The following is a 25,869-nucleotide window of genomic DNA, read 5'->3' as shown; positions in this document are numbered from 1 at the left end:
AAAAGTTATTTTCTTACAAACGCTTGTTCCCTGATTTGTTAAAATTGATTAAACAAAACGAAAGTAACATAAAAACTAAAAACAGCCAAAAATGTAATACAAATAACATATATACATATAAAACAAAAAAAAAACATTGCTTCTAAATTACTTCTAATGCAATAATATTTTTTTTCCACAATGAATCCAATTAAAACATTCAAGGATAAACTTCTAGCGACTAATTTATGACAAAAAATAATTATAATCTTTTTTTTTCTTGTAAACCTGTTTTTAGGCCAATGTTCATAGATAAAATTGCAATATAAATAAAATGTAATTGAATTTAAAAAAAATTAAACTCTAAAGTAAAACAAAAGCCTCCATTTCAAAAGCAAATGTCCTCCTCAAAGTGTTGGAACAACAAGAACACATAAATTTAGATCACATAATGAATATGAGACAATCAATGAATAAAATTTTTAAATTTTCAGATTCTTTTTCCCCCATCAATATCGTTCTGGCTTATCTGCTGTTTTTTTCCTGTTAAACATCAAATGCAGTATTCACAGGTTAAACCCATAGCCTAAGCATGAATATGAATGAGCCATAAATAAGCCTCTGATTTTTTTTTTTTGAGGAGGGTGAGGTCCTTCAACATCTGGCTTTCTTCATGCTGTGGCATGCTGAGGAAGCGGGCTGAGAGTGACAGACCCAGTATATTGTATTCAGCAGTATATTGTAATATAGGGCTGACAGATGATTATGAAAACATCATAATTATGATAAGCATGTGAAATGAATGATCACACAGAGGGGCGAGGCAATATTGATGAACATTAAAAGAGAAATATCAGGGGAAAAAGCTGGAATAATAAAGTGATGAAGTAATGAAGCAATTTATATATATATATATTGCTTAGGCTAGGCTTGCTTTTGATTCTCTCCAATAGTTGAAATCACATTATGAGCCTCTCGAGACAGACCGATCACGGAAGGCAGTTCAAGCCTCATCTAATGCTATTTTTTATTTTCTCTAATGGTCCAATTACAACCATCCCACAATTCCTTTTTTCTTTGTAAGGAAAGTGACTTTCTTTTGTTCTCATTTGTCAGAGTGCAGCATCAATTCCATTTCCCTGCCCTCTATATTAATTGCTGCAAGTGCAGAGTTACAAACTGTCAACACAGGTCATTCTTGTCTAATTTGCAAGTATATATAATTATTAAGAGAAACAGTATAAAGTAAATTTGACATTTAAAAGTGATGGAAGTCCAGCCTATTCAACCATTTTTTGCTCCAGAGTATTACTACTTGACTGAAACAAAAGGTTTTTAAAACTAAGGAAATGGATTATTAAAGAATATTGTTTATTCGAACTGGAGACTTAAAATATAGAAATATACAGTGTGTTACACACATAGCAAAGGCAATCAATGCTCTGATAAAAAAAAAAAATAATAATAATACTGCATGAATACTGCAATATGAGAAATGCATTGCCGTGATAGTCTGCAAAAATCATGCAACCTGAAACCTACAGGTATAGCATGTAAGTATGTAATAACAATTAGATAATTCATTCAGATAAAAATGCTTAGGAATATAGTCTATTTCTGAACAAACCATTTACCACTGCCTAATGTGGTTTTATTGAACAGAGAATGAACCATAATGTCCCTTACAATACAACATAATGTTGTCAGTTATGTACACTCAAAGGCATTATGTCTCATCCTCACCAATTATTTTTTACTGTGTTAAAGTCTTTATTTCTGCATTCGATTAAGTCTACCTTTCAGAATGTAGAACACCTCTAACAGCAGTAGTGACTTACTGAACTCCTATTGGCTTTGAAGTACTAAAGAGCAGCCAAGGTTTAATATACTGCATTATACATTTAAGCAGAATAACCCAGCCATTAGGGGGGCAAAAGCCAGTGCACTCTTAGTGCCGGTCCCAAGCCCGGGTAAATGGCGAGGGTTGCATTAGGAAGGGCATCCAGCGTAAAACATGTGCCAAATCAAATATGCGGATCACAAATGAGAATTTCTGGAGTGAATTAGATGAAGTGGTAGATGGTGTACCTAGGACAGAACGATTGGTGATTGGGGCAGACTTTAATGGGCATGTAGGTGAAGGGAACAGAGGTGATGAGGAGGTGATGGGTAGGTATGGTTTTAAGGAGAGGAATGTGGAAGGGCAGATGGTGGTAGAGTTTGCTAAAAGGATGGAAATGGCAGTGGTGAACACGTATTTTAAGAAGAAGGAAGATCATAGGGTGACGTATAAGAGTGGAGGAAGGTGCACACAGGTGGATTATGTTCTGTGTAGGAGATGCAACCTGAAGAAGATTGAAGACTGTAAGGTGTTGGCGGGGGACAGTGTAGCTAGACAGCATCGGATGGTGGTCTGTAGGATGGTTTTGGAGGCGAAGAAGAAGAGGAGGAAAGTAAGGATTGAAAGAAGAATAAGATGGTTGAAACTGAAGGAGGAAGAGTGTAGTGTGAGGTTCAGGGAAGAGGTCAGACAGGGGCTTGGTGGTGGTGAAGAGGTGCTGGATGATTGGGCAACGACTGCAGGAGTGATGAGGGAGGCAGCTAGAAAAGTACTTGGTGTGACATCTGGAAATAGAAAGCAAGACAAGGAGACGTGGTGGTGGAATGAGGAAGTGCAGAAGAGCATTAGGGGAAAGAGGTTGGCAAAACAGAAGTGGGATCGACAGAGTGATGAGAAAAGTAGGCAGGAGTACAAGGAGATGCGGCAGCAGGTAAAAAGGGATGTGGCGAAAGCCAAGGAAAAGGCATATGAGGAGCTGTATAAGAGGTTGGACACTAAGGAAGGAGAAAAGGATTTATACCGATTGGCCAGGCAGAGGGACCGAGCTGGGAAGGATGTACTGCAAGTTAGAGCAATAAAGGATGAAGAGGGAAATGTGTTGACTAATGAGGAGAGTGTGTTGAGAAGATGGAGGGAGTATTTTGAGCAGCTGATGAATGAGGAAAATCAGAGAGAGAGAAGGTTGGAGGATGTGGAGTTGGTGAAGCAGGATGTAGATAGGATTAGTAAGGAGGAAGTGAGAGCAGCGATTAAGAGGATGAAGAATGGAAAGTCGGTTGGACCAGATGACATACCGGTAGAAGCGTGGAGATGTTTAGGAGAGATGGCAGTGGAGTTTTTAACCAGATTGTTTAACAGGATTCTGGAAGGGGAGAGGATGCCTGAGGAATGGAGAAGGAGTGTGCTGGTACCGATCTTTAAGCATAAGGGGGATGTGCAGACCTGCTGTAACTACAGGGGAATTAAGTTGATCAGTCACACCATGAAGTCATGGGAAAGAGTAGTGGAAGCCAGGCTGAGAGAAGAGGTGACCATCTGTGAGCAACAGTATGGTTTCATGCCGAGGAAGAGCACCACAGATGCCTTATTTGCTTTGAGGATGTTGATGGAGAAGTATAGAGAAGGACAGAAGGAGCTGCATTGTGTATTTGTGGATTTAGAGAAAGCGTACAAAAGGGTGCCGAGAGAGGAGTTGTGGTATTGTATGAGGAAGTCAGGTGTGTCAGAGAAGTATGTGAGGGTGGTGCAGGACATGTATGAGGACAGTGTGACGGCAGTGAAGTGTGCAGTAGGTACGACAGACTGGTTCAGGGTGAAGGTTGGACTGCATCAAGGATCGCCCTGAGCCCTTTCCTGTTTGCAGTGGTGATGGACAGGTTGACGGACGAGGTCAGACAGGAGTCTCCCTGGACTATGATGTTTGCAGATGATATTGTGATTTGTGGTGAGAGTAGAGAGCAGGTTGAGAAGAGCCTGGAGAGGTGGAGATATGCGCTTGAGAGAAGGGGAATGAAAGTCAGTAAGAGTAAGACAGAGTACATGTGTGTGAATGAGAGGGAGGGCAGTGAAGTAATGCGGTTGCAGGGAGAAGAGGTGGAGAAGGTGGAGGAGTTCAGGTACCTGGGGTCAACAGTGCAAAGTAATGGAGAGTGTGTTAGAGAAGTAAAGAAAAGAGTGCAGGCAGGGTGGAGTGGGTGGAGAAGAGTGACAGGAGTGATTTGTGATAGTAGGGTATCTGCAAGAATGAAAGGGAAAGTTTTTAGGACTGTGGTAAGACCTGCGATGTTGTATGGATTAGAGACAGTGGGTAAAAGACAGGAGGTGGAGCTGGAGGTAGCAGAGCTGAAGATGTTAAGGTTTTCGTTGGGAGTGACGAGGATGGACAAGATTAGAAATGAGTTTATTAGAGGGACAGCACATGTAGGATGTTTTGGTGACAAGGTGAGGGAGGCGAGATTGAGATGGTTTGGACATGTGCAGAGAAGGGACATGAATTATATTGGTAGAAAAATGCTGAAGATGGAGCCACCAGGTAGGAGGAAAAGAGGAAGGCCAAGGAGGAGGTTCATGGATGTGGTGAGGAAAGACATGCAGGTAGTTGGTGTGAAAGAGGCAGATGTAGAGGACAGGGTGGTATGGAGACGGATGATCCGCTGTGGCGACCCCTAATGGGAGCAGCCGAAAGAAGAAGAAGAAGAAGAAGATACATTTAAGCAGAATCTTAATACACTACAATTATACATTACTTCCTATAAGTTTATCCCTAATGATAAAGCGGTCAAGGGGTGATAGTGACTCAAAAGTAAACCTATCCTCATCTGGGTTATGCCAAATGTCTATTCATTACAGTTCCATCATTGTTGAGTTTATCAACTGTTTCACTGATGAAAACTTAAATGCAAAACTGTTCACGGCAATTGCAGTAAACCGTTTATATTAATTACAATCCAAATCCATTACCTACTGCACCTTATTCACTCTTATCTCTGAACATATGGACCCATACCCTTATTTAATATACTGCAATTTATTGTATATAGGCTACTTATGCACTTTTGTTTAGATGCTAACTGCATTTCAAGTCGAAGATTTTAATCCTAGTTTGCATTAGCTAGATTGGATTAACTATGAACAATATTAGTATTCTTATTCTTATTCTTTATAATAAAAGTTAGTAGCAAATTGGCATGACTGTATATAACTACAGTAAAACATCTGCAACATGTCTTTTTTATATTCATTTTTCAAACATATTTTTGTATTTTAACTGCATTCAGTCATCTGCCAGTCATCTGCCAGTCATTTTCCCTTGCAATCTACTCAGGGCAAAATATTTTCAGCTTTAAAAGAGTGCCACTGTGATGAAAAAACCTACAGGCAGCAGCTACTTTTAAAAGTGTCTGCATTCTGCACGCCTTGTGGCCACTTCTTATAAAATCGCATGTAAAGTGTGTGCTGTGGGTGGAGAAAAAATACGTCCTCTGTGTGAAAGCAGCATAACATTTCTTCCCCGTCATAGTGACAATGTAAACTGAGATGGCATTAATGAACCTTGGCAGCCACCTGAGCACCTCTCATTCACCCAGAGGGTGAAGTCCTAGGGAGCACCACCTTCATCAATATAACACCCTACCCTAAAGACATAAAGACATAAAGGCACGACTCATCAGTGCGAAGATAGATTTATTGAGAAAGCTGTGCAGCAGACGTTACTACACCTGCCAGTTAGATATGTGTGGCGATACCTGCTCCTGCTGAGGACAGCAGTCTTTCCTTCGGGCTTGCTGTAACTTAGAGACTTGCAGAAGCATGTGATCAGCCTAAGACTTTGACCACAAATATCAAACAGAGTTCTGTCTCAGAACAGAACAGAACAGTCTCAGCAAGAGGCACAGATTCTAGCCTTCCTGACAAAAGAAGTCTGTTTGCCACTGGAAAGCGAAAATCACCAAGGACATGTTCCTAACTGACTGGGAATAAAGTGACTCCCCTGAGGCTTTTCTAAAAAAAAATAAAAATAAAAAAATAAAAAAATAAAAAAAAGGGCCCAACTCCTCCTTTGCCTGTGATACAGGGTGTCTGTTACTGAAGTCCATGAAGTCCACTTCTTCCCAACCTCCACAAGATGATAAAGCACAAAGAATGTCTTTAAAAACTTAAACTGTGCATTTTTTGAAGCAAGTGAAAGAATGTAGGAGAAGAAGATATCCTCCATCATGAGCCATCAAGGCTTTATTCACACTCTAAGGATAAAAAAAAAAAAAAAAAAAAAAAAAAAAAAAAAGCTCCCTCTTGATTGCCATGTGTGATCTAGATGCAAAAGATAACATTTTCTCACATTTACAATCCCCCAAAGGTGTAAAATCAACCAAGGATCCCCAGTACCATTGTGCAACTTTTTTTGTCTTTCTTTTAAAACGATGTGTACCAGGTTCAATAATTTGGAGCTTATCTTACTCTGTGCTTACTAACAGATGTATAGTCACAAAATGAGATCAGAATCAGAATACTTTATTGATCCCACAGGAAAATTGTAGGGTTGCAGTTGCTTACAGTAAAATTCAAGATTAAAGTTAAATAAATATGAAAATGAAATATACATATAAAATTAAAATGTTTAGATGCTGTACAATCAATGAATTTCCAATCTTATTGTGATATGATGAATATGTGATACGATGTATGAAATGTGTAGCAGCAGTGAAACAGATGGCAGAAAAAGTCAGTGTCCCCACCCTATTTCTATTCCCTATCATTCTGCTTGTTTTGAGTACCAGGAGGCATGGCAACATATCTCATGTGGTTCGTGTTTATCATGGAATATATTTAAAAAAAAATATTAACACAATTTCTCAACAATTATAATGATACTTATGTAAATCTATAAATGTATGGATTATCTCTATCACACATACATTTTAAGGGCAGTGCTACATTATAATAAGATGAGACCAAATATACAAAAATCTGCATGTCTGATTCAGTATTGAATAAATAAGTGTAATACAGGACTTGACTACCTTCAGGCTGGATTAAAACCAATTTAGAAACTAGAGAAGAGAATTATAAAAATGTAACCTATGTACAAAAAATTTAATCTAACAATGGCCAGGATGCTTTTCTCTGAAGTAGGGTGTTGATATCACTTTCCTGCAGACTTATTATTCCCTTCTGTGATGAAAATCACCTCGTTTAGCCTTCACGTTCACACTCATCTTTCAAAGGCTTCGAGGGGGGAAAAAAAGTAATTCTCCAACAAGCAGCAGAGTGAATACGGCATGTTTGAGGGAAAGCGTGTGGATATGTAGGGGTGCATGTAGCACACATACAGACACACACAAACCAACATGCAAAAAAAAAACCTGACAAAAACATCTTCGCTCCTCTGCATTTTACCATTATTAACAACAAGAATCTCAACTCGATTTTCATGCCAAACTAAAACCAAATTTAACAACGTCTATATTTAAATCTAGCATCTGGCTTGTTAAAATTTTAGAATCAGCTATTAATTAGAGATAAACATAAGTCAGGAATGTGGGAAAGACTCCACACAATGCCACTACCTGTTTCTGTTGAGTTCTTTCATTTTCTTCACTTTTGATCTTTTGAGTTCTGCAGACCGGGAACAGCCCACAAGAGCTGCAGTTTTAGAGATGTTCGGCACCAGTTGACCTGCAATTACTATTTGGCCCTCATCAAACTTACTCAAATCCTAAATCTTACAAATTTCCCTGCTTCTAACACATCAACTTTGAGCACAAAATGATTACTTGCTGCCTAATATATCCCACCCACTAACAGGTTCCATGATGAATCTGTGTTATAATGTTGTAAGGTCATAATTTCATGCCTGGTCAGTGTATATACTAGTGTTTGGCGAAAGTGAATTAGATTTTCACTTTAAAACTTTTTTGCAAACAACAGGAGTGAATAGATTGTTGATGAACCTCGGTAGACTTTATTGTTAGTTAAAGATTTGATGTGCCTGTTCCAGTACAAAACGCTTTACACAAAATACGGCACCAATAAGTGCATCCCGACATTTTGCTGCAATATAATCAATTGTTTCCTTCATTTCAGTATACGAAGTAATAAAATGCAATCGTGAGGAGGTGTGAAACAACATGTAGCAATATTTATGACCTTTTCTTTGTCTCTTACTTTTGCCAGAATCCAGATATTTGGTGCTATTTCATCATTATTTAGCTCAGCACATCTTGGGTCCAGCATGCATTAGTACAGTATTGCACCATGTATAGCAAATATTACCCAAATAGTCTAACACACAGACAGGCAGTTGGGAAGACACATAGATAGACAGGTAGGAAGATACACAGATAGAGGGAAATAAACTCAGGGATAGACAGGTGGAAATCATGCATGGACAGACAGGTGGAAAGATACACACCGATTAGGAATGGTAAGATTCACCGATTTGCATCAGTGCATCGGCATAAAAGTTAATGCGATGCATCGATTAAAAAAAATGTGTGCATCAGATACGAGGTGGCATTTGTATCACAATGCATCATTTTGAACATATTTGCATCTGTAAAAATTATTTATTTATATATAATTATTAGTAGATACACTATACTTTTATTACTTAAAAGGTGACCAATAATTTTTGACCAATCTTTTATATGTGGTTTGATTTCTCAGCACCACTGCTACTATGTGAATCACGTATCCTGAGAGTCACATAGAATCCATCTGTACCATATTGAATTGCATCATATAGTTTCCATTTAATTGTAGTGCACTGAATCGCATTGTGTTGAATGACATCGAAATCGGATCAAACTGCAGTGTAATTAGGGTGAATCGTATCGCATTGCATTGGTAGCTGCTGCATGTGAATCTTTAATGTTTAGTTGACTATGCATCCAGATGCGAATCGCATCTGCCTTGGTTATGAAGATGCACATCCCTAATATATACAGTATATATTATATATTTATTTAGAAAGGTATACACAGATAAACAGGTGAAAAGATATACAAGGATAGACAGATAGAAAGACATGGACAGATAGACAGGTGAAAAAACACAGAAAATGGGAAGAGAGAAAGACACACAGATACAAACAGATAAACAGGTGAAAAATATACACAGACAGACAGGTAAAGACATGAGCAGACAGACAGGTGGAAAGAAAGATGCACACAGATAGACAGACAAAAAATACAAGCACAGACAAATAAAAACACATGGTTGACAAACTGAATTGGTTGTTGTATTGCAGCATTCCAAACATCCAAAAAAGCGAAAAAGCACAAAATCACAATCACTATTACAGCATTAATTTTATAATTGAAGTGAAAAAAGAAATTAAATATGATTAAGTTGAGTTGAGAGACTCTCTTTAAATCCCTCCATCAGCAACAGAGTGCAGTAGCTGATAGTTTTATTGATTATTCAGCCTTCACATCTCATTTCAACTCCTGTCTTTGTATTGAATTCATTTCACCAACAGTAAAACTGGGACATGCTTCATTTGGCTCTTACAAAGCCTTAAACGGCAGTTAACATTTTTTTTCTTTAATACTATTTAGACACTATCCTCACTAGCACATTAAACACCGTTGCTCCCATCCGATTAAAAAAGGTTAGAGAAAAAGTCCGTAATCTGGAAACTAAATTGGAGGTATTTAGAATTGCATATTAAGACAGTATGATCAGCCTGCAGACAGGCGCTAAACGCTGCTAGAGCTGAGCACCTGAGCAAACTCATAGAAAACAACAAACAGGTTCCTTTTCAGTACAGTGGCTAAATTAACAACAAATCAAGTATTTGAAAAATGTATTCCATCACAGTTTAGTAGTGAGGACTTTATGAATTCTTTCACTGGAAACATTTTAAGTATTAGAAAAACTATTGTAGAGGTCCAACCTCTAAAAGCATCTCCTGATCCAATCTCACACAATTTCACTGTTTTACAGATATAGGACAGGAAGAGCTGTATGATGGTATTACCAAAGCCAAATCAACATGTCTGTTAGATCCCATTTCAACTAAACTACTAAAAGAAATGTTACATACAGCTGTTGAGCCTCTTAATATTATTAACTCCTCACTATCTTTAGGTCACATCACTAAACCCCTCACGTTGGCAGTTATTAAGCCCCTAATTTGGATCCAAATAAACTACAGACAAATTTCAGAAACATTTCAAATCTTCCATTAATGTCTAAGATTTTAGAAAAGATTGTGTCTGCCCAGTTATGTTCCTACTTACAAAAGAACAATATCTATGAAGAGATTTAGTCAGATTTTAGGCCACATCATAGCACAGAAACGCTGAAAATCACAAATGACCTGTTTTTAGCTTCAGACCAAGGCTTTATCTCTCTGTTAGTTTTACTAGATCTTAGTGCTGCATTCAACACTATAGATCATGACTTTCTCCTGGATCACTTACAAAATTACATCGGCATTCAGGGACAGGCATTAAGCTGGTTTAAATCTTACCTGTCTGATCTTTACCATTTTGTAGACTTAAACAGAGAACTATCCAGGTTAATGCAAGTAAATTACGGGGTGCCACAAGGTTCTGTTCTAGAACCCCTGCTTTTCACAATATACATGCTTCCCTTGGGAAATATTATTAGAATTTTTTTATTAGCTTCCACTGCTATGCTGATGATACCCAGCATTATATCTCCACAAAACCAGACGATACAGCTCAATTGGAGTTAGAGAATTAAAAGATTAGATGATTCATAACTTTCTATAATTAAATTCTGATAAGACAGAGATTTTGCTCATCGGCCCAAAAACCAGTAGACAGAAGCTCCATAATTTTAACCTGCGTTTAGAAACATGTACTGTAAATACAAGATCAACAGTAAAAGACCTGGCCCCCTTTTGCTGCCAAAACAGTCCCAATCCTATTAATGGGCATTAATGGCATTAACTTCTTTAGCAATTTGAGCTACAGTTGCTGGTCTGTTGGATCAGACCACACAGACCAACCTTTGCTTACCACATGCATCAATTATCCAAGCCACCTATGACCCTGCTTGTTTCTTGGACCACACAGATACTGACCACTGCAGACTGGGAACAGCCCACAAGAGCTGCAGTTTTGGAGATGTTCTGACCCAATCGTCTAGCCATCACAATTTCACCCCTGTCAAACTCGCTCAAATCTTTATGGTTGCCTATCATCATTTAGGACAAAATTTACTTGCTGCCTAATATATCCCACCATTTTGTTAGAGGTTAATTGGCTCAACAATGTTTGTGTTTCATCTCTGTATTCCTTTAAGAATTTTAATAAGTTCTTTGAATGTATACTATGGATCAGTGGCTTGCATCTTGTGTAATAGCCTCTATATTTCTGCTCCTGAAAATGTTAATAACTGATACCTTCACTGTTTAGGTTGTGGTTTATGTTACTAACTAATGTTTTAGGGCTTTTCAATGTTTCAGCTGCTGTTGGTTTTTCTAGCTGACAAGTATCATATCTGGTTGTTAGTACAGGACAGGACAGGACAGGACAGGACAGGACAGGACAGGACAGGACAGGACACGAACAATCAAAGTGGAAAGTGCTGCTGCTGATGATGATCATGGCTTATGTATACAAAATGCCTCTCAGACACTTTATAGCTTTTTTTTTACAAGGCTGTGTATCTTTACAAAGTATATGAATTTTGCTTTATAGAAACAATACAGCATACATATTTTGAGATTGCAGTCTGCAGGTAGAAGGTGTTTTAGCATCAAATGATATTACAGAAGCTCTTACTTAATATTCATGCAATATTACTCAATTTTACTTTTTTCCCCTCCATCTTAAACTTCTGTTTTTTTTTTATTTTTTTTCTATTTCTATTTATATATTTTCCTTTTGCAACTGAATAAAAGCTTCTTTAAAAGCCGCATTCAATACAAATTATTCACAAGCATTATAAAATAGATCCAATAAAATATGTTCATATATATCATGAAATGTAATCATGCATTTCAGGCTATAAAAAAAAAAAAAAAAAAAAAAAGATTTTCTTGCTTGCTTTTTCTTTAGAACATTTTTTATTGCAAGACTGCTGTAGAAACCATCACCGTCACCATGAATCCAATGAGACATGTGACTTGATCGGCTCAGCAGAACAAGCAAATACACTTACAATGTCAGGATGGACATCATGTGTGTCCAGTGTCCACAGCTGAATTGTCACACTAATCAGGTTAAGCTTTCACAGCTGGTAAGCCAAACAGAGAGGCATAAAACGATGACAGGGTGATGACTTTTAGAACACTGCTGACTGTCTACGTTGTTATATCAAATAAATGTTGTCTATAGATGGGAAAGGTTTCAAGGCAAAGCAGACCGAATACAAATGCTGAGGATTTTTACAATTCCTTGTAATACATCACTAAATAAGTGACTAAATGACAAACTTACTTATAAAGAACATATTCACTTTTAATCACCACATTAACTTTAAAGTGTTCAGTGAGGGTTTTTGTATTCTTTATTTTTACACATTTTTTTTTGTACAAGCACAAGTACAAAGTGTGCTTAAACATGCTCCTGAGGTACCGGTGACCAGTTTTCTTTCTTCTCTTCAGATCTGCCTGACTCATCCCGTTGCCCTACCTCTGGATGGACTTCTCTTTATTTGAAGACCTCTCTGTATAACTGAGGACGGTTCCACATGAACAGCCTAAAGATCCATGAATTTACTGAGCAATTCAAGAATTTTGAGGATTTGGACTGTAATTAATATCAACATTCTACTACAATGGGTCAGGACCACTTGTAGTAGAATGGTTGCATTTAATCGCCTATCACTAATCACTGCACACCTTAACAATAATGGAACTGTAATTAATGATGTTTAACTCATTAATGAATGTCACTTTTACACATGTATAGCAGTAAAAGTTACCTCTGTGACTGTTACAAAATGCCAACACTGGAGATTTATTCCATGAATATTAAATAAACATTTCAGAAAAATCATCTCAATGATTGTGTTAATTTTGTTAAACCTTTTTTTCATCCATTAATAAGCAGTATCAGACTATATGGATCCTCTGACCACGCTGTTACTATAGCAACAAACTGACTTGATCAAGTCACATATCTGAATTCAACTGCAATGAGAAATGAATCTAAAAAGCCAACCCTCAGTTTTGCATAATTGCACAATACACAGTCATGGAAATGCAGTTTGGTTTCACAGCTGATGAAACTGTCCTGCTTCTTCTTATAAAAAAATTAAATAAATCCAAATCGAAAAGACAAGCGCAGGAAAGAGATGCTTCTCTATATATATGTCCCGTGACGAGCTTGACATCGGTTAAAGCCGAACAGCAAAAAACAGTTGAATTAAAGAAGCATGTAGACCCTCCAGAAGACAGATCTCAGATCCCACAGGAAAGATTTTTTGTTACTCATCGCTTGAATATCTAAAGCTGTACTTGCTTCTCTGATTCTCTTTCTTTCCTTTCTACAAGAAAGAAAGCAACTGCTCTGTCATTTTAGAAATGCAGGAACTTCATGGCCGAGTGCTTTCAGAAAGTATGGGATGATTAAAGGGTAAAGGATTGAACTTATTTAGTGAAATGCTGTATGTATTTTCTTCAATTGGAAACTATTCTGTGCAGCTGGGGATAATTCCACCTCAACAGCCTAAAGAGCCATGAAGTTCTTCTCATGCCTGGTTCTTCTCATGGTTTCTCATACTATTTTCCTTGCAATAGTCTCCTCTGGCTCTTACAATTACAATTATAAGAAACAAACTTATAGGCACTAAACTTATGCCTTCTTTTATTCAACTTAATCTGTGTAAAGCTGCTTTGAGACAATGCTGATTGTCAAATAAATTGAATTGAATTCAACTGAATTTGAGATGCTGAAGGTAATATTTTACATTTTGCACACATCATTTGCATATTTTGCATAGATTCACACATTTCAAACTATTTATTCCATCTGGTGTATTAGTTTTTTTTCTCTGAATGTGTTTGTGTGTGTTTCATTCACTGTGTTAGCTGTGAAAGATGTGGTCTGGATTGAACAAGCAGGTGACAAACAAGGTGTTGTTTATCTTTTGATTAATAGCCTGATAGCTTTCTCAGTAACAGTTTTAGTACAAACTCAGAGCCGGCTGACGTTTATTGTTATTCATGTGTCCTGATAAAAAAAAGTGTCTGGTGATGCCAATAAAATGGACAGAGACAAGAACTAAAATTGGGCTTTTAAAAACACAGAACTAAAATACGCATTCTAACAACTGAACCGCGAACAAACGTCTCTCCGTACTTCCCAATGTATTGTACTGCATATATGGTATTATGTTTTCCTGCTGTGAGGAACGGAAAATTATTTTTACAAATTTGTCATATAGCTGTCGTCATCGTAAATTGAGGGAGTGTTACTCGGGGACTACCTGCAGTTAAACTAGGCTCTCTAGTTATAAGGATTAATATATTCAAATTGGGTTGCATCTTTAGTAGATTTTGTGAAATATTTTGGCAGTTTTTACCCATTCAGGGTAGTTATGTGGCATTTCAAAATTCACATTAAGCAAATTAACAGATGGGAAAACCCAACAGCTAGATATTTTCCTTGCTGAATTCACTTGGGTCTATTTTTTTCCCACTATGCTGCCATTTGTATTTTAATTGTATTTTTAAGTGCTGTGCTTTTCTTATCTGCATTTCTGCAGTATTTGCTGTTGCTGTTGGTTTTCTTGTTTTTTAAACATATCGCTAATCCCTGATAATAATAATAACTAGGCCTGGGAATTCCTAGATGTGCCTGGACATGTGCTGGTTTAAGCAGGGGAACCTTCCATGCCATGCATGATTTCAAACCATGACGTCTTAGTGTATTACCAACAGTAAGAATTCTAGCTTGTAGACAGGTGTTCAAATACTTATTTGCAGCTGTATCATACAAATAAATAGTTTAAAAATCATACATTGTGATTTCTGGATTTTTTTTTTTAGATTATGTCTCTCACAGTGTACATGCACCTACGATGACAATTTCAGACCCCTCCATGATTTCTAAGTGGGAGAACTTGCAAAATAGCAGGGTGTTCAAATACTTATTTTCCTCACTATATATATATATATATATATATATATATATATATATATATATATATATATATATATATATATATATATAATAGTTCCAAATTTACAGCATATTGACCTTTTTACGTCTTTGGTTTCCCTTTTAAGTCATCAATTAATGCAAAAAAAATAAAATCCATGTTTTGCAGTTGATCAATACAAAAGCAGATTGAGCCAAAGGGCAGTGCACACATGTGATGCATGTGTGTGTTTTAGTAAATCACTGTTATCAGCAAGTCTCGGATATGCACCAGTTTATTTATAGTCTGCATGCGTTCATGTCAATTGGCAAGAGATAAAAAAGAACAAAGCAAGAAAAGGATGCAGGACAATCGACATACATATGACTCAGTAGGACAAATAAAAGAACAAAGAACTGGTAAGAGTAAGTTAAGCTTTTCTGTTCACCAGCTTGCTATTAATAATTATACGTTAATAAGTACTATTGTTAATCTTGAAGAAGAGTGAGAGTTTTAAAACTCACATTCTTTAGCACCAGAGCGATAAAGCAGAGGTCAGAGTCTTTTTTTCTCCCTTAAATAATTTGCGTCTAAACATATGACCTTTTCCATATGCTCAAAGATGTTAAAAGCGCTTTGGGAAATGTGCTATTTTTCTTCATTTTTTTGTCTCTATGAGAATGGAAATAAAGCTTGGCTATAAATCACTCTATGCCATATTAATAGAATAATACTTTTAGTGGACACGTTTGCTTCTCGTCTCTCCCTGGACACAGCATTCTTCTTTTTTTCCTGCCCTTTGTATTAAGACAATGAGGACATGTATTAACATGTCCTTATTGATGACCTCATCATATGTAAGGATTTATGCCATTACCTGTAACTCCTTAGAACATTTCTTTGTGTCATTTTGTGTTCCATTGGTCCTCAACACAACTCTACCTCTACCAGACCTTAAGACCCTGTAATCATCTTTGTTCTCTTTTTTGCACAGCTCCCTCCACACTATGGGCTGCGTCTTCTCTATTAACTCCACGCAATCTAGACACTTTTTTTTTTCAGCCCCTGGCTTTCTGACATTTTCAAGTATAAAAGAACAATGCTTTCGAATGCGGAGAGAAAATGAAAAAATCTCGATAATTACTGAATGCCACGTGTCTCTTTTTCCTACTTTGTTGCTATAGCAAAGGCAATCTTCTTTCATTTCAAAATAAAAACATGCATCTCTGACACACATAATGGTTATCAACCTTGCATCCTTTACTCTCGTATCCTGCCCCCCTCCGACCTCTTCAGTCTTCCTCATGAAACAACATGCCATTCAAGCATCCTTTAGACCTCAAGAAGAGAGGAAAGCCATTATCCTGATAATTATAAATCACCTTCTGACTTGCTCGCTCGACCCAATTACCATCCACACTTCGCCAATCTCCAGCTCCCGTTAGAAATCAGTTATGATCAATAAATCAATATTAACTGTCTTGCTTCCTTCCTTCTTCATTGTTGCAGGATTCAGACTTCTGTTTGAGATGCCCACACTTGACTGAATATAAATCCTGAATATAAATTTTCTCCTCTAAATCCCATTCAACACCCCGAAATATGTAGTTTTCATACAGCTGTTCATATATTTAAACAAAATCCGTATTGATTGCCAATCTGACTGCTTACAAACCCCATGCCTTCTATCGAGATCTAGCCTCATTGCCGTCACAGAGATTTTATACAGGTTTGCTATCCTCATCCTCCTTGACATGTTTGTTGACACAGAATCACCTTTTCACCAGATCCATATTCTTCATATTCTGTGTGTTGGTCGATTTAGAGCAATGTCAGAGATTAATCTTTTCCAAATAGAAGAAAAAGATTTTTACCAATAATGGGCTTTTTTTTTTTTTTTTTTACCTTTACCATTTTGTGCATTATCTTTTTAGTCAAATAATTAAATTGAATCAGTCAATTGAAATAATAGGAAATTTTGGCTATTAAGCAAATGAAATCAGTATCAACAAAATCCATCTTTCAATGTAGAGGAAACCAAAACTGCTTCTAAATTGGCATTTAGATGTATTTATACACTTCAATGTAGCTCATGTAATGCTTTAATATCAGATTGATATCAGAGATTATTTACAAAAATTTAAATATACTTTAAAAGTGAAATTGTCAGTAAGTCACTGTCACTGAGTCTAAACTGAGTGTCTAAAAAGTAAGTCTCTTAATATTAACTTCTTGTTCATTGAACTGTTGTATTAAATCAATATCGCATTCGTAATCATGCTGGTTTTTGGAGAAAAATCATTTTTCCAATATCAAATATATAAATATGATATAAATGTGCCCCCAAATCATGAATTGTGTGATCATTCTAAATGCATTTTAATAGACCAAATCATGCAGTAAAAGAACACACTCTAAATGTGCATCCGCATAAGTCTCCTCTACTAGACTTCAAGTAATGTATGCATACACTTTGTAGGTGTGTTTTTTGGGATTTTACGATATACTCAAAAATGTTAAAACAACAATTACAATATTATTGTACACAATATATCGTACACCCCTAACTCTTATTCTTCCTTCATTACAAATCACAGGACTCTGAATGATCTGGTCCAATCCTGGAGTGTTAAATTTGATCGATCCAACCTCTGAGATTGCAGAGAATATTCTTGCCAGCTGTTCTGACATATCTTCTTGGACATTATTTGAAACTCAGGCTTTACAAATGTCTACCCTACATTTACCCTCCATCAACGATCTCTCTTCAGCTAGATCATGTCCATCTACAGCCTTACAATTCATACAAAGTTAAGAATCTTGTGAACTTAGATGTTGTGTTAAATTTTTCTGATCTCACTTTAAAGTATACATAGAGAAAGGGAAGGTTAAAGGGGTGTTCTAGCAATCAGCATATTACTTAAAGGTTCTCCATGCCATGCTCACGAAAAGATAAAACAGTGATACATTTAGACTACTGCAACATGCTTTCAGTTTTGAGAAACATTATGTATTAAAGTCTTTAATTTAGCAGAGAACAAAACTGTGTTAATAGCACATTAATGAAATAAAAACCTATCAGACAAATTTTTATTAAACAAAAAAAATAGTGAAATTAATTGTATTCAGTAGTATAGATTGGTCCACTTGGCTGCACAGCATTGTGGGGCAACAAATGAGTTATCAAAGTAAATGACAGATTTCAGATTTGGTCACTTAATAAAATCCTCTTACTGAACTCTACACTGCACATATCACTGTGCTGAACATGCGACAACTATAAAGTATCTATCTTTCTTTCTTTTTTTTCTTTTATACATGTAAAACTGTACATTCATAGTATATCCTAGTTTGTCTTATATTTATACCCTCTGTATATATACAGTGTATTATCTTTGTATCATTAAAAATACACTGTACGTATTTAATGTATTGTACAATTTTGTATTTTATATATATCTATATATATTGTGCCTTACATGCATCTTGAACGTATTTAAATGTAGATTTTTTTACTTAAAGTTCTAAATATGTGTGTGTGTGTGTGTGTGTGTGTGTGTGTGTGTGTGTGTGTGTGTGTGTGTGTGTGTGTGTGTGTGTATGTATATATATATATATATATATATATATATATATATATATATATATATATATATATATATATATATATATATATATACAGTGAGGAAAATAAGTATTTGAACACCCTGCTATTTTGCAAGTTCTCCCACTTTAAAATCATGCAGGGGTCTGAAATTGTCATCGTAGGTGCATTTCCACTGTGAGAGACATAATCTAAAAAAAAAAATCCAGAAATTACAATGTATGATTTTTTTTGCTATTTATTTGTATGATACAGCTGCAAATAAGTATTTGAACACCTGAGAAAGTCAATGTTAATATTTGTTTGTTTGCAATTACAGAGGTCAAACGTTTCCTGTAGTTTTTCACCAGGTTTGCACACACTAAAGGAGGGATTTTGGCCCACTCCTCCACACAGATCTTCTCTAGATCAGTCAGGTTTCTGGCCTGTTGCTGAGAAACACGGAGTTTGAGCTCCCTTCAAAGATTCTCTATTGGGTTTAGGTCTGGAGACTGGCTAGGCCACGCCAGAACCTTGATATGCTTCTTACAGAGCCACTCCTTGGTTATCCTGGCTGTGTGCTTCGGGTCATTGTCATGTTGGAAGACCCAGCCTCGACCCATCTTCAATGCTCTAACTGAGGGAAGGAGGTTGTTCCCCAAAATCTCGCAATACATGGCCCCGGTCATCCTTTCCTTAATACAGTGCAGTCGCCCTGTCCCATGTGCAGAAAAACACCCCCAAAGCATGATGCTACCACCCCCATGCTTCACAGTGGGGATGGTGTTCTTGGGATGGTACTCATCAGTCTTCTTCCTTCAAACACGTTCAGTGGAATTATGACCCAAAAGTTCTATTTTGGTCTCATCTGACCACATGACTTTCTCCCATGACTTCTCTGGATCATCCAAATGGTCATTGGCAAACTTAAGACGTGCCTGGACATGTGCTGGTTTTAACAGGGGAACCTTCCGTGCCATGCATGATTTCAAACCATGACGTCTTAGTGTATTACCAACAGTAACCTTGGAAACGGTGGTCCCAGCTCTTTTCAGGTCATTGACCAGCTCCTCCCGTGTAGTTCTGGGCTGATTTCTCACTTTCCTTAGGATCATTGAGACCCCACGAGGTGATTTCTTGCATGGAGCCCCAGTCCGAGGGAGATTGACAGTCATGTTTAGCTTCTTCCATTTTCTAATGATTGCTCCAACAGTGGACCTTTTTTCACCAAGCTGCTTGGCAATTTCCCCGTAGCCCTTTCCAGCCTTGTGGAGGTGTACAATTTTGTCTCTAGTGTCTTTGGACAGCTCTTTGGTCTTGGCCATGTTAGTAGTTGGATTCTTACTGATTGTATGGGGTGGACAGGTGTCTTTATGCAGCTAACGACCTCAAACAGGTGCATCTAATTTAGGATAATAAATGTAGTGGAGGTGGACATTTTAAAGGCAGACCAACAGGTCTTTGAGGGTCAGAATTCTAGCTGATAGACAGGTGTTTAAATACTTATTTGCAGCTGTATCATACAAATAAATAGTTTAAAAATCATATATTGTGATTTCTGGATTTTTTCTTTTAGATTATGTCTCTCACAGTGGACATGCACCTACAATGACAATTTCAGACCCCTCCATGATTTCTAAGTGGGAGAACTTGCAAAAAAGCAGGGTGTTCAAATACTTATTTTCCTCACTGTATATATATATATATATATATATATATATATATATATATATATATATATATATATATATATATATATATATATATATATATATACTGTATATATATATATATATATATATATATATATATATATATATATATATATATATATATATATATATGTGTGTGTGTATTATATATATAAAATGCAATTAATGTACCTGCTACACAACTCTGTCTGTTCATTAACACTAGTTTTGAGGTTATGGATGCAAATTATCATCCTGCAGCTATGATACAGGAGCTGTGCTGTAATATATAAGGATCTGTAAACACATGGAGCTAACATTCCATTTGGCTGAACATTATTCAATTAGAATTTTACCACAGAATTCCTTTTGAAATTGTTTTTATGAATGTTTAATGTGAATCTCTCTCTTAAGATTAGATCAAATAAAAAAGATAAAAAAGAATCAAGTCATGTTTTCTCGAGTTCTGTCTTCTTCGATAACAGTGTTTTTGGAAATGATTCCCTTTCATAAGAAGTGGCAGAATGAACGCTACCATAAAGGTCCTTCTGAATATCACAACTGAAGCTGAATTACAAAAATGAATCATAAAACAATGGAGAAACTGTTAGTACACTGTTTTTTTATTTTTTATTTTTTATATTTGATCAATAGCATTCCCTTTAAAGATGTAAATAGATGTATTTGTACACGAGGTGAGAATCGCACTTTGCCGTGGGTTCAGGCACCTGACAGCTTCGAGTACAGCACAAAAGCGTTTCCTTGGACACTGCACTCTAATTGCACCTGAAAATCTGACTCTGTCTGTTGAGCTCTGCTGTGATGAAGTCTCTCTGCACCTGACACACAAGACACCATTTCTGGGCTTAAAGAGTTCGACAGTGTTGAGATGTACGTGTGCTCCTGCTGCCTGAAGAGATGTCGGAGCCTGATCCTGATCCTGACACGCTTCTACTGCTACTGCTGCAACTCATCTCGTCACCCAGACCAACACGATTCATTCTGGTGGAGCTTCTGCACGTCATTGTTGCACTTCACTTCATGGCGACTTCACTATATCTTTGCTTCTGTGAATGGTCCATAAAACATAAAACACCCCAAAAAACACTGTATACCATTAGTCTGCTCTGCTGATGTAATCATGAACACTTCCGTATTCTAGTGATCAAAAGTAAATAAAATGTTACAATAAGCAGATCACCAACACGTCTATATATATATATATATATATATATATATATATATATATATATATATATATATATATATATATATATATATATATATATATATATATAGGGGTGATCTGCTTATTGTAACATTTTATTTACTTTTCATCACTAGAATACAAACTTTGACTATAGTTTCAATATAAATATATATTAGGGCTGTCAAAATGAATGCATAAGTAGCACATTAACACAAATTTATTTTAACGGTAATAATTTTAATAATGCAATTAATGCAGCACACATTTCTGTTTAATAATTTTTATTGAAAATGTAAATAAAAAAATATAAAAGGTGAAATTAAAACCTTTTACTGATACGTCAAGTCTCGTGTGGAAACATAGCAAAAGTTCTGTTTGGTTTTCTGATGATTTACATAATTTAAAACACTATAATTACTTTAAACTTTTACCAGAATATTTTGTATTCATGCTCTATGTTGAGCATGGTTTCACTAATAATAAACATACATATGCATAAAACATTCATATTTTTCCCCATGTTGATTAGAATATTAAAAACTTTTAAATTGAATTAATTTAAAGTACATCTAGAACAGATAAAAATGTTGGATTAAGCTGCGATTAATCACGACAATCATGTGATTAATAAATATAATGACTAAAAAATTAATAATGCAGGACATCCACCTAGTAATGTGTGTGTGAACAGTCATATTATATATATATATATATATATATATATATATATATATATATATATATATATATATATATATATATATATATATATATATATATATATATATATATATATGACTGTTCACACACACATTACTAGGTGGTTGTCCTGCATCATTAATAAACAAGATACAGTTAGTCCAGAATGCAGCAGCCTCACAGTTCTCACAAGGTCGAGAAAATATGACCATATAACCCCAATCTTGTCATCCCTACACTGGCTACCTGTTCAGTTTCGAATCGACTACAAACTACTGCTACCTACTTACAAAACACTAAATGGTTTGTCTACCATGTATCTTCCCAGTATTCTAACACATTACAATCCATCACGTTCCCTGAGATCTCAAAACAGGGGACTTCTATTAGTTCCTAGAATAGCAAAGTCCACTAAAGGTGGTAGATCATTCTTACATTTAGCTCCTAAACTTTGGAATAGTCTTATCTTTTTAACAAGGGCTACACATAACAAAAGCCACATATCATAATCTTGTGCCCCGGTCACGTCCCACATCATGAAGATTGTGGACCTTTAAAGAAGTAGATGCCGACCCTGCAAACATCCCAAACCATCTAGAGACGTACCAGTGCCAATTGGATCCCACTTCATGTGGAGTTTGGACACTGGTCCTCCTTGAGTGTTTAAAGGCATGGAGAAGCTGGTGTTGGATCTGTGATAATCGCAAATGTTGAGCTATTTTATGAGTTGCTCAGTAGCTCCTAGTTTTATAACCACAAATGACTGTAAAAGACTGTAGAAAGAACATAACTCATAATCTTACATTCCAGTGCTCATCTTAGTTCTCACTCTCCACTGTTCTGTATTGTTTAAAGACTATAATAACACTCTTGATATCACCCAAATGAGAATGGGTTTCCCTTTTGAGTCTGGTATACCACAGTCTGCTCATCAGGGATAAATGCACACTATTCACCTTAACTTTTAAAATTCTGTAAAGCTGCTTTGAGAAAATGTCTGTTGTGAAAAGCGCTATAGAAATAAACTTGACTTGACTTGACACAACTTAATACTGAATAACAGTCTACACATATAGAAGAGTTATGATTGACAGCGTTTTGCAGTAAGGAAGTGCTTTTTCTTTGCTATCACACTTGTGTATTATTGTGCAATGAAACATACTTTCTACGCCACTGCATTGCAGAAAAACATGCTGTTCCTCACTACTTTGAAGTGAATACATAAATGTGTTAAATGAAAACCAACACCACGGTTCTGCCAAGACAGTGTTTGGAGTAAGGGCACTCTTACTGTGTGTCTGTAACAATAGAAAACCCTTTCCTTTCACAGGTATTATGAGCAGAAGAATGGTACAGTGAATTGAACCAATTATTTAAATAAACAATTCATAAATCAGTTCTTTAAGTGCAGCAAAAAGCAAGTAATTTTGTATTTTTAGCCAAGAAGAAAGGTAAAAGAATGCTTTTAAATTCATATTTACAGAAGATATGTACTTCTACTCAGACATACTCAGAACTTCAATTAGCACACCAGGCACATGAAATTCAGATCTTTATATTTACATTGTTCAAGCCACACACTGTGCCATTTTTAATAGTTCTTTGCAATTGTTGCTTGTCAGACTGTACGAACATAATCCCTATATCACACTGTACAATCTCAGTTGTCATAATGTCAGACTGCACAACAGTCAAAAACTGACACACAAAAAAAAGTCTTGTCCAAAGTTTTACATCATCAATTCTTCCAAAGCTGAAGATCCAGCTCAAAGGTCACCGTTTTGACACCATTGCAGAGATCCAGCGCGAATCGCAGTTTAGAAAAAAAAAGATTTCCAGGACAATGGCTTTTGCAGCATTTAGCAGATGCCCTTATACAACCTACTTCGACCTACAATTATCTATTAGCACTTGAGGGTTACATGCCTGGCTTAAGGGCCCAGCAGTGACAACCTCTTTTCTTTTTTTTGCCATCAACCTTTTACTACGAGTTACAGAATGTTACTCTTGATTCTATTGATGTAGAAATACATCAATACAAATAAAGTGCAGCACGCTGAAATCCTTTTCATTTTAAATGCCACCTCATCCACTAACAGCGACTCAGCCTATGAACTCATGACTTTGAGATGTAAAGTCCAATGTAATGTAAAGTAATGTTTAACTTGTTTTTTGACAGCGTGTTAGAGTGTTCATCACTCTTTGTTGCAAGCTATAAACTTTAATCGAGACCCAATTCAAATTAATTAAATGTGTTTTTATTTGTATAGCACTACTAGCAATGGACTCAAAGCAGCTTAAATTGTCTTAAAGCAGCTTCACACAGATAAAGTGCTTTTAAGGTTGTTTCTTATGATTGTATTCACTATTTTATAGGTGCCGTATCCAACATAATGTCTTCTTGACAGTTTGCATGTTTATAATTTCAACAAAATTAGCCCTGATGAGAACTTCAAACTCTCAATGATGTAACCTCTTATCTCACATAGAGTTGTATTGGAAACTAATACATGTGTTATTACTTCATCATATAAATGTAGTGTGCTAAATGCAAGTCCTGGATCCTGTGTTTCTTTTACTTCTGTAAAGCCCGCTGTTGTAATATTACAATATCACTTTTAGTGCTACTAAATTAAACCTGCAGATGTTTTCTGTAAGTCCACATTTACACAATAACTGAACTACAAGGATGCAGTGTTCCTTTGAATGCTATTGGTCTATCGATTTTGTGAATAAGTGCAATGTTCACCTGGCCATCTCACAAAACCTGTGAACTTTCCTTGAAGCACATCATCTTGTTTTACTTGACTGGATAAATCAACATTTAATTCAATCAACAAAGTGAAATGCCCAAAATAATTTTTTATGTGATTAGTAATATGCCTGCATCATGCATATATTGAAGTGTTGTTAAATGCCCTGACTATATTATATTTTCAGCTTATAATGCCACTGTTGTAACTTAAAAACAATGGGTGTAAGCTAAATTTGCTTCTGCACCTCGCAACTTACATGGATGATTTTTTTAATTTCGCCTTTTCCATGAAAAAGAAAATAAAATACTAATGAAAAACACAATAGTTTTGATTATTAACAAATGTTAATTGTGTGCTTTGTTACAATGTTCAAATGGTAATTACATTTTGAACCTAATGTCAAATAAACATAAATATAAGTTAAAAAGAATAACAAATGTGAAGGTATTTGTGTAACAGTTACATATATTGGATTTTAACATTTATAAAATATTTGACATGAAGGAGCAGTTTGTAGATACTCAGTTTTAAACAATTTGCTCTGTCAGGTTTCCTTGAGCTTCTCTGACACAGCTGTGGCTCAAGTGGAGACTAATCAAGCTTACTCCTATTAGGCTAAATTCATTTTACCCCTTTACCATGTTAACCTCAAAAGCTGTCTAAAGCAGCAGCAGCGACTCCTGACCTGGGTTTTTTTTCTAATTTTGGAAGAAATAAACACTTTCACTGCTTTAGGAAGCCAACCAAGATCGACCTGGCCACGCATAACATGAAAAACATAAAAAAAAGTTCTTTATTAAGACACACAGAGCTCAGAGAGGCTACTGTCGAAAACATATATGGCTATAATGCACTTCAAAATGCACTACAAATTGGATTTTGCATCCCCAGACTGAAAATGTTTTCACTGATAAAAATCTGATATGTCCCCAATACGACAACCTTCACTTATATTACATTCAAGTAAAAATGATAGAAGCGAATAAAGTAATTCAAACAAAACACACGGCAGTTCAGATTAAATTGATGTGAATAATGTTCTAGCTACA

General features: G+C 36.0%; 1 protein-coding gene across 2 annotated transcripts in view; it reads right to left on the bottom strand.

Annotated features, from left to right (window-relative positions):
- Nucleotides 1-25,869, bottom strand: part of LOC310735413 (protein kinase C-binding protein NELL1-like) — a 275,873-nt gene that overhangs the window by 106,836 nt on the left and 143,168 nt on the right. The gene's annotated exons all lie outside the window — the stretch shown is intronic.

This window comes from Silurus aristotelis, assembly GCF_946808225.1.
Source record: "Silurus aristotelis genome assembly, chromosome: 13".
In the NCBI taxonomy this organism is placed as follows: domain Eukaryota; kingdom Metazoa; phylum Chordata; class Actinopteri; order Siluriformes; family Siluridae; genus Silurus; species Silurus aristotelis.
The sequence above is the reverse complement of the archived record's forward strand: the minus strand, read 5'-3'. Positions and strand labels throughout refer to the sequence as shown.